Source organism: Tachyglossus aculeatus, chromosome 3, assembly GCF_015852505.1.
Source record: "Tachyglossus aculeatus isolate mTacAcu1 chromosome 3, mTacAcu1.pri, whole genome shotgun sequence".
Lineage (NCBI taxonomy): Eukaryota > Metazoa > Chordata > Mammalia > Monotremata > Tachyglossidae > Tachyglossus > Tachyglossus aculeatus.
Genome location: NC_052068.1, coordinates 45,732,738 through 45,745,657, shown reverse-complemented (window position 1 = coordinate 45,745,657; position 12,920 = coordinate 45,732,738). Strand labels below are relative to the sequence as shown.

Below are 12,920 nucleotides of genomic sequence, written 5' to 3'. Positions count from 1 at the left end.
TGAATGGATGAGCTCGGTGGGGGGTAGGGACTGTCTATGTGTCGCCGACTTGTCCTTCCCTAGCGCTTAGTCCAGTGCTCCGCACACAGTCAGCGCTCAGTAAATACGACTGAATGCATGAATGAATAAACACGACTGAATGAATAAATGAATGAATGGGCCCGTTGGGGGGTAGGGACCGTCTATGTGTTGTCGACTTGTCCTTCCCTAGCGCTGAGCCCAGTGCTCAGCACACGATAAGCGCTCAATAAATACGACTGAATGAATGAATGAGCTCGGTGGGGGGCGGGTAGGGACTGTCTATGTGGCCGACTTGTCCTTCCCTAGCGCTTAGTCCAGTGCTCCGCACATGGTAAGCGCTCAGTAAATACGACTGAATGCATGAATGAATAAATACGAATAAATGAATGAATGAGCCCGTTGGGGGTGGGGGCCGTCTCTACGTGTCGCCGACTTGTCCTTCCCAAGCGCTTAGTCCAGTGCTCCGCACACGGTCAGCGCTCAGTAAATACGACTGAATGCATGAATGAATAAACACGACTGACTGAATAAATAAATGAATGAATGAGCCCGCTGGGGGGGGGGGGGGGGGGGGGAGGGACCGTCTCTCTATGTGGCCGACTTGTCAATCAATCAATCGTATTTATTGGGCGCTTACTGTATGCGGAGCACTGGACTGAGCGCTTGGGAAGGACAAGTTGGCAACCTATACAGTCCCTACCCAACAGTGGGCTCACAGCGCTTAGTCCAGTGCTGCGCACACGGTCAGCGCTCAATAAATGCGACTGAATGAATGGATGAGCTCGGTGGGGGGGGGGGGGGGGCGTCTATGTGTCGCCAACTTGTCCTTCCCTAGCGCTTAGTCCAGTGCTCCGCACACAGCCAGCGCTCAAGCAATCCGACTGACTGACTCTCTTCCTCCCTTCAAGGCCCTACTGAGAGCTCCCCTCCTCCAGGAGGCCTTCCCAGACTGAGCCCCTTCCTTCCTCTCCCCCCCTCCATCCCCCCCATCTTACCTCCTTCCCTTCCCCACAGCCCCTGTATATATGTACGTACATATTTATTACTCTATTTTACTTGTACCTATCGATTCTATTTATTTCATTTTGTTAGCGTGTTTGGTTTCGTTCTCCGTCTCCCCCCTTTAGACGGTGAGCCCACTGCTGGGTAGGGACTGTCTCTAGATGTTGCCAATTTGTACATGGCCCCCCTCTCCACCCCCCCCATCTTACCTCCTTCCCTCCCCCACATCCCCTGTATATATGTATGTACAAATTTATTACTCTATTTATTTCACTTGTACCTATCTATTCTATTTATTTTATTTTGTTAGCGTGTTTGGTTTCGTTCTCCTCTGTCTCCCCCCTTTTAGACTGTGAGCCCACTGCTGGGTAGGGACTGTCTCTAGATGTTGCCAATTTGTACATGGCCCCCCTCTCCACCCCCCCCATCTTACCTCCTTCCCTTCCCCACATCCCCTGTATATATGTACGTACACATTTATTACTCTATTTATTTATTTTCCTTGTACCTATCTATTTATTTTATTTTGTTAGCGTGCTTGGTTTCGTTCTCCGTCTCCCCCTTTTAGACTGTGAGCCCACTGCTGGGTAGGGACTGTCTCTAGATGTTGCCAATTTGTACATCGCCCCCCTCTCCATCCCCCCCATCTTCCCTCCTTCCCTTCCCCACAGCCCCTGTATATATGTATGTACATATTTATTACTCTATTTATTTATTTTACTTGTACCTATTTATTTTGTTAGCGTGCTTGGTTTCGTTCTCCGTCTCCCCCTTTTAGACTGTGAGCCCACTGCTGGGTAGGGACTGTCTCTAGATGTTGCCAATTTGTACATGGCCCCCCTCTCCACCCCCCCATCTTCCCTCCTTCCCTTCCCCACAGCCCCTGTATATATGTACGTACATATTTATTACTCTATTTATTTTACTTGTACCTATTTATTTTGTTAGCGTGCTTGGTTTCGTTCTCTGTCTCCCCCTTTTCGACTGTGAGCCCACTGCTGGGTAGGGACTGTCTCTAGATGTTGCCAATTTGTACATGGCCCCCCTCTCCACCCCCCCATCTTCCCTCCTTCCCTTCCCCACAGCCCCTGTATATATGTACGTACATATTTATTTTACTTGTACCTATTTATTTTGTTAGCGTGCTTGGTTTCGTTCTCTGTCTCCCCCTTTTCGACTGTGAGCCCACTGCTGGGTAGGGACTGTCTCTAGATGTTGCCAATTTGTACATCGCCCCCCCTCTCCATCCCCCCCATCTTTCCTCCTTCCCTTCCCCCCATCCCCTGTATATATGTCTGTACATATTTATTACTCTATTTGACTTGTACCTATCTATTCTATTTATTTTATTTTGTTAGTATGTTTGGTTTTGATCTCTGTCTCCCCCTTTTAGACTGTGAGCCCACTGCTGGGTAGGGACTGTCTCTACAGGGTGTACTTCCCAAGCGTTTAGTCCAGCGCTCCGCACACAGTAGGCGCTCAATAAATACGATTGACGATGATGACTGTCACACAGCCTGTCACTCCGCACCCAGGAGGCGCTCAATAAATACGATTGATTGACTGCCTGACTGGGGAGGAGGGGCATCCTCAGCGACGAAGGGGGCAGGACGACCGGTCCGGTCCCTCGTCGCCTGAGGGAAAGGGGATGGAGGCGGCCAACCGGCCGGGGCCACGACTCACCCGGGTCCCGGGAGGAGGGAGGAGGCTCCCGGCTCCCTCCTCTTGCTTCTTCTCCTCGTCGTCGTCGTCGTCGTCGTCGCTGTGGCGGTGCCGGTCGTCCTGCCTCCCTCCCGCTGACAAAGTTTATCCGTCACGACCGGCGGCCGCCCACCAGTCCGGAGACGCCCCGCAGAGACCCGGATGGAGGGGGCGGGGCCGGGCGGGGGGGGCGGAGAAAGGGGCGGGGCGAACGCCGGAAGTGGCCGCCGCGCACGCGCCCGCCCACTTCCGGCGCCGCCGCCCTCGCCGTTGCCTTGGCAACGCCCGTTGAGGGCCGCTGCCTCGCCTGCTCAATCCGTCGTCTTTATTGAGCTCTTCCTGGGGGCGGAGCACTGGACTGAGCGCTTAATAATAATAATAAAAGTGATAATAATAAGGATGTTGGTATTCGCTTAATAATGATAATAAAAGTGATCATAAGAATGTTGGTGTTTGTTATTGCTTACTATGTGCAAATAATAATAATGATGGCATTTATTAAGCGCTTACTATCGTCATCATCAATCGTATTTACTGAGCGCTTACTGTGTGCAGAGCACTGGACTAAGCGCTTGGGAAGTCCAAGTTGGCAACATAGAGAGACGGTCCCTACCCAGCAGTGGGCTCACAGTCTAAAAGGGGGAGACGGAGAACAGAACCAAACAGACTAACAAAATAAAATAAATAGAATAGACAGGTACAAGTAAAATAAATAAATAAATAGAGTAATAAATATGTACATGCATATATACAGGGGCTGTGGGGAAGGGAAGGAGGTAAGATGGGGGGATGGAGAGGGGGACGAGGGGAAGAGGAAGGAAGGGGCTCAGTCTGGGAAGGCCTCCTGGAGGAGGTGAGCTCTCAGCAGGGCCTTGGAGGGAGGAACGCTTACTGTGGGCAGAGCACTGGACTAAGCGCTTAATAATAGTAATAAAAGTGATAATGATGATGTTGGTATTTGTTAAAGCGCTTACGATGTGCAAATAATAATAATGGCATTTATTTATTTATTTTGCTTGTACCTATCTATTCTATTTATTTTATTTTGTTAGTATGTTTGGTTTTGTCTCCCCCTTTTAGACTGTGAGCCCGCTGTTGGGTAGGGACTGTCTCTAGATGTTGCCAATTTGTCCTTCCCAAGCGCTTAGTCCAGTGCTCTGCACACAGTAAGCGCTCAATAAATACGATTGATGATGATGATGATAATAATGGCATTTATTAAGCGCTTACTAGGTGCAAAGCACCGTGCGAAGCGCTGGGGGGAATGCAAGGAGATGAGGTTGTCCCATGTGGGGCTTACAGTCTTCATCCCCGTTTTGCGGATGAGGGAACTGAGGCCCGGAGAAGTGAAGTGACTTGCCCAAGGTCAATCAATCAATCAGTCGTATTTATTGAGCGCTTCCTGTGGGCAGAGCACCGGACTAAGTGCTTAATAATAGTAATAAAAGTGATCATAATGATGTTGGTATTTGTTATTGCTTTCTATGTGCAAATAATAATAACAATAATAATAATGGCATTTATTAAGCGCTTACTAGGTGCAAAGCACCGTGCGAAGCGCTGGGGGGAATGGAAGGCGAGGAGGTTGTCCCATGTGGGGTTTACAGTCTTCATCCCCGTTTTACAGATGAGGGAACTGAGGCACGGAGAAGTGAAGTGACTTGCCCAAGGTCAATCAATCAATCAGTCATATTTATTGAGCGCTTCCTGTGGGCAGAGCACTGGACTAAGCGCTTGGGAAGGACAAGTTGGCAACATATAGAGACAGTCCCTACCCAACAGTGGGCTCACAGTTTAAAAGGGGAAGACAGAACAAAACCAAACATACCAGCAAAATAAAATCAATAGAATAGATATGTACAAGTTAAATAGAGTAATAAATATGTACAAACACTAAGTGGTTAATAATAATAATAATAAGTGATAATAATAATGATGGTATTTGTTAAGCACTAACTATGTGCAAAGCACTGTTCTAAGCGCTGGGGGGAATACAAGGAGATGAGGTTGTCCCATGTGGGGCTTACAGTCTTAATCCCCATTTTACAGATGAGGGAATTGAGGCCCAGAGCAGTGAAGTGACTTGCCCAAGGTCACACAGCAGACATGTGTGGCACAGCGAATAGCTCAGTGGAAAGAGCCCGGGCTTGAGTCAGAGATCATGGGTTCGAATCCCGGCTCCGCCACTTGTCAGCTGTGTGACTTCGGGCATGTCACTTCACTTCTCTGAGCCTCAGTGACCTCATCTGTAAAACGGGGATTAAGACTGGGAGCCCCACGTGGGACAACCTGATCACCCGGTATCCTCCCTCCAGCGCTTAGAACGGTGCTCTGCACATAGTAAGCACTTAACAAATGTCATCATTAGAGAATCAGTCAGTCGCATTTATTGAGCGCTTACTGTGTGCAGAGCACTGTACTACGCTTAGAGAAGCAGCGTGGCTCAGTGGAAAGAGGCCATGGGTTCAAATCCCGGCTCCGCCAACTGTCAGCCTATGTGACTTTGGGCAAGTCACTTCACTTCCCTGTGCCTCAGTTCCCTCATCTGTAAAATGGGGATTAAAACTGTGAGCCCCCTGGGAGACAACCTGATCACCTTGTCACCTCCCCAGCGCTTAGAACAGTGCTTTGCACATAGCAAGCGCTTAATAAATGCCATTATTATTATTATTATTATGTGGGGGAGGCAGGATTCGAACCCATGACCTCCGACTCCCAAGCCCGTGCTCATTCCGCTGAGCCACGCTGCTTCTCTATGATAATTTGGGTATTTGTTAATCAATCAATCAATCAATCGTATTTATTGAGCGCTTAGTGTGTGCACAGCACTGGAGTAAGCGCTTGGGAAGGACAAGTTGACAACATATAGAGACGGTCCCTACCCAACAGTGGGCTCACAGTCTAAAAGGGGGAGACAGAGAACAAAACCAAACATACTAACAAAATAAAATAAATAGAATAGATATGTACAAGTAAAATAAATAAATAAATAGAGTAATAAATATGTACAAACACTAAGTGCTTAATAATAATAATGCGATAATAATAACGATGTTGGTATTTGTTAAGCGCTTACTATGCATAAAGCACTGTTCTAAGCGCTGGGGGGAATACAAGGAGATGAGGTTGTCCCATGTGGGGCTTACAGTCTTTATCCCCGTTTTACAGATGAGGGAACTGAGGCCCAGAGAAGTGAAGTGACTTGCCCGAGGTCACACAGCAGACATGTGGGGGAGGCGGGATTCGAACCCATGAGCTCGGACTCCCAAGCCCGCACTCTTTCCGCAGAGCCACAATGCTTCTCTATGATAATTCTCCATCCCCCCCATCTTACCTCCTTCCCTTCCCCACAGCACCTGTATATATGTTTGGACATATTTATTGCTCTATTTATTTATTTATTTATTTTACTTATACATATCTATTCTATTTATTTTATTTTGTTAATATGTTTGGTTTTGTCCCCCTCTTTTAGACTGTGAGCCCACTGTTGGGTGGGGACCGTCTCTCTATGTTGCCAACCTGTCCTTCCCAAGCGCTTAGTCCAGTGCTCTGCACACAGTAAGCGCTCAATAAATATGATTGATTGATTGATTGAAAGAGCCCGGGCTGTGGAGTCAAGAGGTCACGGGTTCAAATCCCGACTCCACCACGTGTCAGCTGGGTGACTTTGGGCAAGTCACTTCACTTCTCTGGGACTCAGTTACCTCATCCGTAAAATGGAGATTAAGACTGTGAGCCCCCAATGGGACAACCTCACCACCTTGTAACCTCCCCATCACTTAGAACAGTGCTTTGCATGTAGTAAGTGCTTAATAAGTGCTATTATTATTATCATTATGAGTTCAAAACCCGTCTCTGCCAATTAATAATAACAATAATAATGGTATTTGTTAAGCGCTTACTATGTCCAAAGCACTGTTCTAAGCGCTGGGGAGGTTACAGGGTGATCAGGTTGTCCCGGGGGGGGGGGGGGGCTCACAGTTTTAATCCCCATTTTACAGATGAGGGGACTGAGGCACAGAGAATAATAATAATAATAATAATAATAATAATAATAATAATGACATTTGTTAAGCGCTTACTATGTGCAGAGCACTGTTCTAAGCACTGGGGAGGATACAAGGTGATCAGGTTGTCCCACGTGGGGCTCACAGTCTTAATCCCCATTTTACAGATGAGGTCACAGGCTCAGAGAATAATAATAATAATAATAATGGCATTTATTAAGTGCTTACTATGTGCAAAGCACTGTTATAAGCGCTGGGGAGGTTACAAGGTGATCAGGTTGTCCCACGGGGGGCTCACAGTCTTCATCCCCATTTTCCAGATAAGGGAATTGAGGCTCAGATAAGTGAAGTGACTTGCCCACAGTCACACAGCTGACAATTGGCAGAGCCGGAATTTGAACCCATGATCTCTGACTCCAAAGCCCGTGATCTTTCCACCGAGCCACGCTGCAGAGAAGTTAAGTGAATTGCCCAAAGTCACACAGCTGACAGTTGGCAGAGCCGGAATTTGAACCCCTGACCTCTGACTCCAAAGCCCGGGCTCTTTCCACTGAGCCACACTGCAATTGTCAGCTGGGTGACTTTGGGCAAGTCACTTCACTTCTCTGGGCCTCAGTGACCTCATCTGTAAAATGGGGATTGACTGTGAACCCCCTGTGGGACAACCTGATCACCTTGTAACCTCCCCAGCGCTTAGAACAGTGTTTTGCACATTGTTAGCGCTTAATAAAAGCCATCATTACTGAGAGCTCACCTCCTCCCCATCCCCCCTGCCGTACCTCCTTCCGCTCCCCGCAGCACCTGTATATATGTATATATGTTTGTACGCATTTATTCTATTTATTTATTTTACTTGTACATATTTATTCTATTTATTTTATTTTGTTAGTATGTTTTGTTTTGTTGTCTGTCTGTCTCCCCCTTCCAGACTGTGAGCCCGCTGTTGGGTAGGGGCCATCTCGATATGTTGCCAACTTGTACTTCCCAAGCGCTTAGTACAGTGCTCTGCACACCATAAGCACTCAATAAATATGATTGAATGAATGAATGAAAAGCACTCTTCTAAGCGCTGGGGAGGATACAAGGTGATCATGTTGTCCCATGTGGGGCTCACAGTCTTAATCCCCATTTGACAGATGAGGGAACTGAGGCCCAGAGAAGAAGAATAATGATGATGGTATTTGTTAAGCGCTTACTCTGTGCCAAGCGCTGTTCTAAGCGCTGGGGAGGATGCAAGGTGATCAGGTTGTCCCATGTGGGGCTCACAGTCTTAATCCCCATTTGACAGATGAGGGAACTGAGGCCCAGAGAAGAAGAAGAATAATGATGGTATTTGTTAAGCACTTACTCTGTGCCAAGCACTGTTCTAAGCGCTGGGGAGGATGCAAGGTGATCAGGTTGTCCCACGTGGGGCTCACAGTCTTAATACCCATTTGACAGATGAGGGAACTGAGGCCCAGAGAAGAAGAAGAATGAAGGTATTTGTTAAGCGCTTATGATGTGCAAAGCACTATTCTAAGCGCTTGAGAAGTGAAGTGACTTGCCCAAAGTCACACAGCTGACAAGCGGCGGGGCGGGGATTTGAACCCGTGACCTCTGACTCCAAAGCCCAGACTCTTTCCACTGAGCCAGGCTGTAATAATAATAATCAATAATGATGGTATTTGTTAAGCGCGTACCATGTGCCAAGCCCTGTCCTAAGCACTGGGGGAGATACAAGGTGATCAGGTTGTCCCACGGGGGGCTCACAGTCTTCATCCCCATTTTACAGATGAGGGAACTGAGGCCCAGAGGCTAATAATAATGATGGAATTTGTTAAGCACTTACCATGTGCAAAGCACTGTTGTAAGCGCTGGGGAGGATACAGGATCATCAGGTTGTCACACGTGGGGCTCACAGTCTTCAACCCCATTTTACATTTGAGGGAACTGAGGCACAGAGGAGTCAAGGGACTTGCCCAAAGTCCCACAGCTGTCAAGTGGCAGAGTCGGGATTTGAACCCATGACCTCTGACTCCAAAGCCCGGGCTCTTTCCACTGAGCCACGCTTGGAAGGGTAGTAATAACAATAATAAGAATAATTACGGTATTTGTTTAGTGCTTACTATGTGCCCGGCACTGCAGTGGATACAAGCAAATCAGGTTGGACACAGTCCCTGTTCCACATGGGGCTCACAGTCTTAATTCCCATTTTACAGATAAGGCAACTGAGGCACAGGGAAGTTCAGTGTCTTGCCCAAGGGCACACAGCAGACAAATGGCAGAACCGGGATTAGAACTCATGACCTTCTGACTCGGAGGCCCATGTTCTATCCATTACGCTGTGCTGCTTCCCGGAGTTGGCAGATGATTGAATGAATGAATAGACACATTCCCTGCCCACCAGAAACTTAACCCTATAGAGGGGGAGATAGACATTAATGTAAATAAATAAATTACGGATATGTACACTACTCCAGAGAGGGGTGGGCAGTCCTGCCCCTGTGTTGTCATCAAGTCCCTGGTGGCACAGCTTAGCACCAAAAAAAAAAAAAAAGCCAAAAAGCATCCACCTTGGAACAATTCAAACTGGAATGGGCCATCCAGCACTTTTTCTTTCACCCGTGCCCCTTTCCGGACCATTTCATCATCATCATCATCATCAATCATATTTATTGAACGCTTACTGTGTGCAGAGCACTGTACTAAGCGCTTGGGAAGTACAAATTGGCAACAATTTCACCTTCCTTTCCCCCTTAAGGAAACACCTTCTAGACTGTGAGCCCGTTGTTGGGTAGGGACCGACTCTGTATGTTGTCAACTTGTAATAATAATAATAATAACAGCATTTATTAAGCACTTACTATGTGCAAAGCACTGTTCTAAGCGCTGGGGAGGTTACAAGGTGATCAGGTTGTCCCCCGGGGGGCTCACAGTCTTCATCCCCATTTTGGAGATGAGGTAACGGAGGCCCAGAGAAGTTAAGTAACTTGCCCAAAGTCACACAGTTGACAATTGGAAGAGCTGGGATTTGAACCCATGACCTCGGACTCCAAAGCCCGTGATCTTTCCAATGAGCCGCACCGCTTCTCTGCCGTACTTGTACTTCCCGAGCGCTTAGTACAGTACTCTGCACACAGTAAGCGCTCAATAAATACGATTGAAGGAAATGAACTTTTAAGCGAGGCAATGTTGTAATAAGAGCTGATGTTCCTCTAAAAACAATAGCCACTGATGACACTCAAAAATACCAGAGAGACATAAGTGGTATTCATTCAGTAGTACTGAACTAAGTGCTTCGGAGAGTACACTATAACAATAAATGGACACACAATCACTGTACTAAGCACTTACATTCCCTCCCCAGATCCTTCTGAACACAGATGCTGCTTCTGAACCACCAAACTCCAAGGCAGAAGAGAGGCTGAGTGTCTTGAACATAAAACTGGCAGATATGAAAGTGTCCAGTCCACATCCATGACACCCAGATCTCCATCTCTGCCCCTGCTCTCTCCCCCTCCCTCCAGGCTCGCATCTCCTCCTGCCTTCAGGACATCTCCATCTGGATGTCCGCCCGCCACCTAAAGCTCAACATGTCGAAGACTGAGCTCCTTGTCTTCCCTCCCAAACCTTGTCCTCTCCCTGACTTTCCCATCTCTGTTGACGGCACTACCATCCTTCCCGTCTCACAAGCCCGCAACCTTGGTGTCATCCTCGACTCCGCTCTCTCGTTCACCCCTCACATCCAAGCTGTCACCAAAACCTGCCGGTCTCAGCTGCGCAACATTGCCAAGATCCGCCCTTTCCTCTCCATCCAAACTGCTACCCTGCTCATTCAAGCTCTCATCCTATCCCATCTGGACTACTGCCCCAGCCTTCTCTCTGATCTCCCATCCTCGTGTCTCTCTCCACTTCAATCCATACTTCATGCTGCTGCCCGGATTATCTTTGTCCAGAAACGCTCTGGGCATATTACTCCCCTCCTCAGAAACCTCCAGTGGCTACCACTCAATCTGCGCATCAGGCAGAAACTCCTCACCCTGGGCTTCAAGGCTGTCCATCACCTCGCCCCCTCCTACCTCACCTCCCTTCTCTCCTTCTCCAGCCCAGCCCGCACCCTCCGCTCCTCCACTGCTAATCTCCTCACTGTACCTCGCTCTCGCCTGTCCCGCCGTCGACCCCCGGCCCACGTCATCCCCCGGGCCTGGAATGCCCTCCCTCTGCCCCTCCTCCAAGCTAGCTCTCTTCCTCCCTTCAAGGCCCTGCTGAGAGCTCACCTCCTCCAGGAGGCCTTCCCAGACTGAGCCCCTTCCTTCCTCTCCCCCTCGTCCCCCTCTCCATCCCCCATCTTACCTCCTTCCCTTCCCCACAGCACCTGTATATATGTATATATGGTTGTACATATTTATTACTCTATTTATTTATTTATTTATTTATTTTACTTGTACATTTCTATCCTATTTATTTTATTTTGTTGGTATGTCTGGTTCTGTTCTCTGTCTCCCCCTTTTAGACTGTGAGCCCACTGTTGGGTAGGGACTGTCTCTATGTGTTGCCAACTTGTACTTCCCAAGCGCTTAGTACAGTGCTCTGCACATAGTAAGCGCTCAATAAATACGATTGATTGATTGATTGATCCACGCTTTGCAGACAGACCAGCTGAACCGTCAACTTACTCATCGTGGGCACGGAATGCGTCTGCCGACTATATTGTACTGTACTCTCCCAAATGCTTAGTACAATGTTCTGCACGTAGTAAGCGCTCAAATACCATTGATGATGATGATGATCACCTTCCTAATATTTAGCAGAATGAATGGCCAGCCTAACGATAAGCTACGTGACAATATCAAGAGCCATAAAAGAGTAACCTTTAGAAACCAAAATTTCACTGAGTAATCCATGTCTTTGCATGATCACGATGAAACGGTGTTAGGGAATGTATTGAGGTTATATCAATCAATCACTCGTATTTATTGAGCGCTTACTGTGTGCAGAGCACTGTACTAAGCGCTTGGGAAGTACAAGTTGGCAACATATAGAGACGGTCCCTACCCAACAGTGGGCTCACAGTCTAGAAGGGGGAGACTGAGAACAAAACTGAACATATTAACGAAATAAAATAAATAGAATAGATGTGTACAAGTAAAATAGAGTAATAAATATGTACAAACATACATACATATATACAGGTGCTGTGGGGAAGGGAAGGAGGTAATAAGGAGGTAGATAAGCTACATGACAATATCAAGAGCCATAAAAGAGTAACCTTTAGAAACCAAAATTTCACTGAGTAATCCATGTCTTTGCATGATCACGATGAAACAGTGTTAGGGAATGTATTGAGGTTATATCAATCAATCAATCAATCAATCGTATTTATTGAGCGCTTACTGTGTGCAGAGCACTGTACTAAGTGCTTGGGAAGTACAAGTCAGCAACACATAGAGACAGTCCCTACCCAACAGTGGGCTCACAGTCTAGAAGGGGGAGACAGAGAACAAAACCAAACATGCTAACAAAATAAAATAAATAGAATAGATATGTACAAGTAAGACAAATAAATAAATAAATCGAGTAATAAATATGTACAAACATATATACATATATACAGGTGCTGTGGGGAAGAGAAGGAGTTAAGATGCGGGGATGGAGAGGGGGACGAGGGGGAGAGGAAGGAAGGGGCTGCTCGGGGGGTCGCGTATATAGCTCCATAACACTGGAAAGCTCAATTTGATTTTGGAGTGATAAACTTTGAAAAAGCCAGAAGCTTGTGTGAAAGGGATTTCATTAGGAAATTCTTGTGCAAAACTGAAACTCCCTACCTTGATCTGGCTGCTATTGTCCTAGTGGTTTGCCCTTTGGTGAATGAGGCACTGGAATACGCTAATGAAGGAAATTATGGAAGTAGAGATATTTAAAAATATGATATAAGCCTACCTATCTGAGGCATTTAAGGTACAGTGTTTCAGAAAGTAGAATCAAATTATTTGAAGATATAGTCCCATTTTATGAACCAATAATTCTGTCAGTAGAAGCAGTAGTACAGCGTGGCTCAGTGGAAAGAGCACGGGTTTAGGAGTCAGAGGTAATGGGTTCTAATCCTGGCTCCACCACTTATTGGCTGTGTGACTTTGGGCAAGTCACTTAACTTCTCTGTGCCTTAGTTACCTCATCTGTAAAATGGGGATTAAGATTGTGAGCCCC

The 12,920-nt window shown here is 47.0% G+C and overlaps 1 protein-coding gene across 4 annotated transcripts in view; it reads right to left on the bottom strand.

The window, feature by feature from the left end:
- The window catches only part of HERC4 (HECT and RLD domain containing E3 ubiquitin protein ligase 4), a 96,315-nt gene extending 83,735 nt beyond the window's left edge, over nucleotides 1-12,580 (bottom strand). For 3 of the 4 annotated variants that reach the window (XM_038743552.1, XM_038743556.1, XM_038743554.1), the window contains exon 1: nucleotides 2,707-2,861. The gene's annotated coding sequence lies outside the window, so the exon portion shown is untranslated. Of the gene's footprint in view, nucleotides 1-2,706; nucleotides 2,862-12,538 lie in introns of those variants that run through there. The other variant, XM_038743553.1, reaches the window with a different exon arrangement.
- Between the last annotated feature and the right edge of the window lie 340 nt (nucleotides 12,581-12,920).